General features: G+C 53.9%; 1 pseudogene; it reads right to left on the bottom strand.

Annotated features, from left to right (window-relative positions):
- Window positions 1-218: 218 nt before the first annotated feature.
- On the bottom strand, window positions 219-6,578 carry LOC108635282 (annotated as a pseudogene).
- Window positions 6,579-7,084: the final 506 nt, after the last annotated feature.

Raw genomic sequence — 7,084 nt, 5'->3', positions numbered from 1 at the left:
GTGATGGCGATCCTCCAAGCCAAGTCAGGCTTCCTCCTCTGATGGTTCTTGCCACATGAACTGGAAGTAGGCCCTGCAGTTTTTCTTATGCTCAGAGCTCAGTTCCACCAGCAGGGCAGCCAGTGCCTGCAGCGCGTCTTGCCCTGGAAGCTCAATAGCGCTCCCGGGCCTTTCCTGGCCCTGCTCCTCCACCATCTTCTCAGCTCCTGGAAGAAGCCCTATTGCTGCTCCTCATCTGCCACAACCTCCACCTCCTCCATGACGTCTTCCACAAGCAGCTAGAACAACCACCCAACCGTCCACCAGGGGTGCACCTTCCTCCATCGCCTCCACTCTGCATAGCGTGGCTCCTTTGCCTGGCATGACAACTTGTGGCTGCAAGGTCCCAGCCTCAAAAAGCCTGAGGATGGCAGGCCACCAACCCAGCGCCCTGAAACCGGGCTCACAACTCGGAAGGTCTGCGGTCCCAGGATGCTCCTGCATTCCTCTGACTGCCTTTCACACTCCTCTTGGCCCTGGTCGTGACCCGAGGCTGGGGCAGATGTGAAGGGATGGGACATAATAGCACAACAAGTGGTGTGCAAATGTGGCTCAGGCTTCAGGAATCCTGTGGGACCCACTAGCTCTTTGGGGCGGGGAGTGAGGGGGATGGTAGGGAAGCGGGGGCTGGTGTGTGTCCGGTGGCCTGAGGCTGAAGAAAGGGGTGGCAGACAGCGGGACAGGGTGAAGGGGCCCTGGGGAAATCAGCCGAATAGGCGGATCCCTAGGCTGTGAGCCACGCACAGGCTGCTGGCCAAATCTAGTCCAAGTGGTGGGCGGCACCCTTATGGACACGCCCCTCAAACGTAGGGCATCTTCCAGGGTTCCTGGGCTACAGCGCACCCACATGGCATATACTGCTCCAGGGAGGTAATGGGTTTTGCATCTGCTGATCCCCCAGGCGCTGTCATTGTCCAGGCTCTGAAAATTCCAAGGACGGGTTCCTGCTTCACAGTCTGAACAGCACACTCCTGTGTCCCTCAGGATCCGCAATAACTGAGAACTCTCCGGATATCCAAAGGATAAACAGGTGCTCCACGTGGCTCATACTTTTCTCCATGGGACACAGAACCTGTTGTTGTCCGGATGCTAGGGGAGAAGGGAAAAACCCCACTGTTTGCTACGGTTGATCTCCACTGTTCAGGGACACCAGAGCCTTAGGGTACAGAGCTGGCTCTGTGTCTCTTCATCTCTGCTTCTGGCATATCACTGTTTTGGGCAATCCTTCTGTGTGTGTACCAAGGGCTGGTGTCTGTTTGTCTCCATCTCTCTAAGTAGTGCTCTTGCTGTCTGCCACTCTCTGGACACCAGTGCTCATACGAGAAGTTTACATGAGAAGGCAAGCCCTGCTCCTCCTTAGTGAGTTGCACGCATGGGAGATCAGACTTTGTCAGTCCACACATTCGGAGAGTGCTTTCTCAAACTCGAAAGTCAACAGTGGGCGGTCACTGCTGAACTGCAGAAGGTGTGGTGCGACCCTCCCTCCCTCGCTGGACAGACGTGAATGCTGCAAAGGCCTCAGGTACCTTGGCCACACTTTGCACAGATGGAGAAATGGGACATGGCCTGGGGCCTGAGGGAACTCCCTGAACATTATTTGAATACCTGCCAGGGAGATGGTAAGGACAGCTCCCCATTAAGTTCCATGACACACTGGTGCCAGAAACATGCACGGCTGCCAATTTACCCTATCGAGGCCCTTTCAAAGTGGTTCTGTTCTCCATGTGAGAACACATTCAAGCCTGCCCGGTCACCCAAGCCTGTGGGGCTGGGAGCAGCAAGAGGATCAAGCTAAGCCATCCGTCCTATAGTCCTGATACCCAATATATGTGTTCTGCAAAGTGTACAAAGAGTGATGATTCAACCTGGAAGACTGCAGGTAGCAGGTGCTTATGCTGCAGTTCTGGTCCATCACTGAAACCACGCAAAAAAGGCAAGGGTTGCTCATGCTCATGGTAAGGTCAGGAAAGTATGCCTGGCACTTGGGAAGGATGGAAAGGCCCTTGTATCCGGGAGTATAAGGGGCTGTGGGGTCACCCACCATGGCTTCTGTGTCTGGGATTGCAGCCTGTTCTGTGTCTCAGACCTTCTGCACTCTCACTGGTCGCCCCCAGGCACTTTCTTCCGCCTCTCCTTTCTGCCAGGTATCCTTGCTGTACCACTGTGATTCCACTCAGAATTGCTCACTCAGTGAGATAGCGGGATCAGTAAGTACCCTGGCTTCAGTGCTTCTGCTCGCTAGAATCTACGTACCTTTTCCTACGGCTTTCATGTTTTCACTATTCAACTTCCATCACCTAGTTAGGTCTGTTCTGACAGTGCATACTCATCAGCGTACTGGCAGGCATCTGCACACACATGTGTGAACACACTAATGTCCCTGAGAGGAAACTTGCACATATGCAGAAGTACAAGCTTTCTTCTCCAGGAACATGACTTTTGGTAAGCACCTGACTTTCTTTGTCCTGGCTATTTTTTTTTCGCTTGCTCATCAATCATGTCAGGTTGCACTTCTAACTCTGTGAGAGCACCAAGAGTGTTTGAACCACCCATGCTTCACTGACTTACTAAATGCCAAGACTCTCTTCCAGTTGCTCTCATTGGGGCCAGGTAGGTCTTCATACAATCAGCTATACCTGCTTGCCCACACAGCTGAAGTGCCAATGAAGCCATCTAGAACAGTCACTGGGAAGGCAGGGTCCATCTGAGTGTCATCTGGGGCAGATCCGCTATGACAAAATCAGAGAATCTGCTCCAGCAAGACTGCCAGAATCCTCCCTCAGGTGCAGCCATGCTCCTTTGCCCGTCTAGACCCACAGCCAGGGACATGACCCCAGAGGAAAGAAGGAATTCACGTCAGGACTTTCAGCACGAGCCATGGGTTGGTTATCTTTGGCAGGACTGCTATTGCCTGGACCCTGACCCTGAAAACCAGCAGGGTTCAAATTGACCCCAGGGGCTTCCCTGTCTCCCACTCTCCAGAGGTCCCTTGGGACATGCAGTAAGCCCACCATTCTTGCTTCCTCCCTGTTCCCTCCCTCATAGGCACATCCTGGCAGAGTGCCACATATGGACACCCACCCCTGCACTTTCTTTGCCTACCTGCACTGCCAGGGAGGCTGGAAGTGCCTGGAGCCATGCCACCTTCACACCCTGTCTCTCCAAGGATGCCTGTGGTTTTTCACGGACAGCCTACCTTAGCTCATCTTGTGTTGGGCGTCACATAATGTGAGTGTGTGCCACCCTCATGGAAAGAGTGTGCTGGCTGATGGGCTGATCCTGGGCAGCACAGGCCCAGGACGTTCCTGGTGCTCCTCCCATGTGTGGAACAAGACTCCAGTGCAGCAGACAATCTGTGCCTCATTCTCCTTTGGGTCTGCCCTTCTCTGCAGGACCTTAGCCTCCTCACCACCCCAGTCCTGCCGTAGCCACGTCCACATTTCCACAGAATGGCCCATGTGCCCACAGACTGAGGGCTCTACAGCCAGTGGTTTCAAAGACCCACCCCATCTGATTTGTCCTGGGTGAATCCTCAGAGCATGTAACCCCTCTTCCCGGTCCAAACAAACACAATAGCAAGGTAGAAATGGTGAGCGTGTTTTTGTATTTGGTCTTCATCTCTACGTCTGCCCTAGTCTGGACACACACACACACACACACACACACACACACAAACACGTCCGATGCAAGCACATGCGTGTATACACACACATGCTCAGCATGGGGACACAAACCCGAAACAGGAAACAAAGGTGTTTCAGGAGCCTGTCTTCCCTGTTGTGTTTGTGCCCCCATGCTGAGCATGTATTTGTATACACGCATGTGTTTGTGTCGGCTGTGGTTGTTGTGTGTGGTGTGTGTGTGTGTGTATGTGTCTGGCCCAAGGAAGATGTAGATATGAAGGCGACAGGAGAGCAGGTGCTGAGCAACCATAAGAGGAAGCACGAGGCGTCCCCAGTCTAAGGGTGTGTGGTCGCTGCAATGTCGGAGATGGAGTCAGTAGGCACCACGTCGCTCCTTGTGATTCCTGTCTACCTCCTCCCGAGCTCCTCCACATTTTCCTAAGGTAGCCTGAAGCCACTTCCAATGCAGCATGTGTGGTGGTGCTGAGCCACCAGAGTGGTGGATGTGGACATTCACAGAAGATCCCAAAGTCAGCACACAGGTGCACTGGGACCTCGGAGAGGACGCCCTTGCAATGATAGGCCTTCCCAGGGTAAGGGGCAGGAGAGTAAGGCCCAGGCAATCTCAAACTCAGTGAGCAACAGGAGGCCAGGGGATGGCAGGACCCATGGAAGGATGATTCTGACAAAGAAACTTAATTCACCCTGCCTCTAGTAGTATCACCTAGGACTCTCACTCTGCAACCACAACTGATTTGAGGGGACTTGCTTCACTCACAGACACACTGAATCCCCAAGCCCCCAGTCTCAGCAGACCACTTGCTACATGCATGGCCCAAATTCAGACTCCGCAGCCAGCCTGCATGAGACTGAGCATCCCCATTTGGGAAAGGACAGTGTCCCAGCTAGTACAGGGCTGTCCCTTCATGGCCCACCTCCAGACCCCTTCACCACATGTGTTTCTGTCATGGAAGAATCTTCTCTCCTGGGGTAGTCCTTCTGGGGATCATCCCACTCGTCTTTGCTGATAATCTGCTGGCAACACTTTGCTGCTGAGCAAGCTCAGCCCTGGGCTGACCAGGATCCAAACCCTCACACGAGCAGCCAAGAACTCCAACAACGATCATCAACTGTATCAAGGACCAAAACAATACCACCTCAGCAATCCTGTCTGATTCTGGGCAGTTGCGGCCTGACAATCCGTTGAGAAAGTTAAGGCTCCTGGTGTCCAGCCTGCAGCTGATGCTCCCTGTTCAAAGTCCCAGAACCAATGGACTGGAGTGGAACGATGTCCCCTATTCCCTACAGGAAGAGAGGAGATGGGTGTGGATCCCATAGGTGGATCATCCACACCCCTGCACACCCACAATCATCATTCCAGGATTCACGTTTTACCAGTGATGTCAAGGTAATACTCCTTAATGATCACTCTTTTCAAGAAATAGGGGTGGTCCCGAAAGGAAAAGATCAGCTTGCTGCATGACCGTGGTTGACTCACACCTGTACCTGCTAGGATAGGGAGGAGGGAAAAGGTGAAAGCTTCTAGGGTCCTCAGCTTGCCTCCCAGGCAGGCGTTAACAGCTTCCACAAAGCCTCTCCAAACTCTCACAGTATAGGAACATGGATAACATCATCCTTCCACACCCCACCAAGTCCCATACCCACCTGTCCTCAGTCTCCCTCACTGACATTCAAGTCGATCATGTAGCTGAGAAAGTCTTTATCTTGGTCGCTGATCATGACAGAAGCTTGAGGGTGGTTCATAATCTTCCTGAGGTCAAGGAGCCATTTATGCCACATGCTGGGCCAAGAAGAGCCAGGAGCATCAGCCCTAGTCTGGGGTGGAAGAAGGACACGGGAACAGGCATCTTCAAGGATGCTGGGCACTTCTGTTTACCCAGCCACTACTGATGAGCTCAGGCCCTGCCATACCATCAGACAAGCTCATGGCTCTGTGTTCCTGGTGGTGTTCTTCATCTGAGGTGGTCTGCATTCCTCAGGCAGGGGCTGTTTCTGATAGCTATTATTTCCCAGACCTGTGTATGCTGGGTAGTGGCATGTCACTGCTTACATGGTAGGACTTACAGTCATTACAAACCATCTCTGAAAGCAAAGGGGTTGGTGTTGGCTAGTGTATGTCTACATATATGTGTGTGTGTGTGTGTGTGCATGCGTGTGTTACTCCCAGATCTCAGTTATTTTCGGAATCATTCATAATTTACAATCAATAACTGTCAGCTAAGGCTGCCCTGGTGTACTGTCTCTGGTCCTTTCTGACTTAGAGGCTGTTCCTCCTCAGATCAGGCCTGAAGTAGACACACAAAGTCAAGGCTGCAGCACTTACAGGTGTGGCCCTGCCCAGACCCTACTCAGCTGTGCCTTTGGAGCCTGCCAATTGCCCAGTACCACACTTCCTTCAGGGTCCACCAGCACCCATCTTGCCCCTCCTCCTGCTCCTGCCTCTGCACCTCCACCTCCTCCTGAGCAGCGGACCACAGGGAGTAGCAGAAAGGATACCACGTTGGCCCAGAAGCCAGGGATGCCATGGATGATGGCACTCTTCTGAGCCAAGTCACGCTTCCTCCTCTCATGGCTCTTGCACGTGAACCAAACGTAGGCCCTGCAGGTTTTCTCAGGCTCAGAGCTCAGATCCCCTTGCAGGGTCGCCAGTGCCTGCAGCACATCTAGGGCCGGAAGCTCACTCGGGCCTCCAGGCCTTTCCTGGCACTGCTCCTCCACCGTCTTCTCCTGCAGCTCCAGGGAGAACCCCTGTTGCTGTTACTCATCCGGCACAACCTCCACATCCTCAAAGTTGCCCTCTGCAAGCAGCTGGAAACCCCATCTGATCCCTGCCACGACTCCGTCCACCTGGGCCTCACCGTCCTCTCCTGCCTCCACTCTGAAGAGGGTGGCCATCTTCACCTGGTGTGACCACTGGTGGCCTGCAACGTCCCAAGCCATGCAAAGCATCACCAGGACAGGCCACAGGGCCCTTCTCCCCTGAGCACCGAGGCTCACAACTAAGGAGGTCTGGGGTCCCAGGATGCCTTCCGCATTCCTCTGACCGCCTCTCATGCCTCCCTTTCGCTCTGGCCATGACCCCAGCCTGGGTCAGATGCTAAGGGACAGGACATAATAGCATCACAGCAAGTGGTGAGCAATGGCGGCCCAGGGTGCCAGTAATCCTGTGGGGCCCACTAGCGTTTTTAGCTGTGGGGAGTGTGGGGGCATGGTTCAGAGGCTATGGCTCGTTGTGTGTGAGGGGTGTCGGCCTGAAACTATAGAAATGGATGGTGGCAGTCCAGGACAGGATGAACGGGCCCTGGGCCATCAGCCATACAGCGGCCGGGCTCTAGGCTGTGAGCCACACACAGGCAGCCTGACCCAGATCTAGATCAATGGGCTGAGAGGGTGGTGGACAG

Source organism: Capra hircus, unplaced genomic scaffold (genome assembly GCF_001704415.2).
Source record: "Capra hircus breed San Clemente unplaced genomic scaffold, ASM170441v1, whole genome shotgun sequence".
In the NCBI taxonomy this organism is placed as follows: domain Eukaryota; kingdom Metazoa; phylum Chordata; class Mammalia; order Artiodactyla; family Bovidae; genus Capra; species Capra hircus.
Note: the sequence above shows the minus strand (reverse complement) of the source record. Positions and strands in the feature narration are given on the sequence as shown.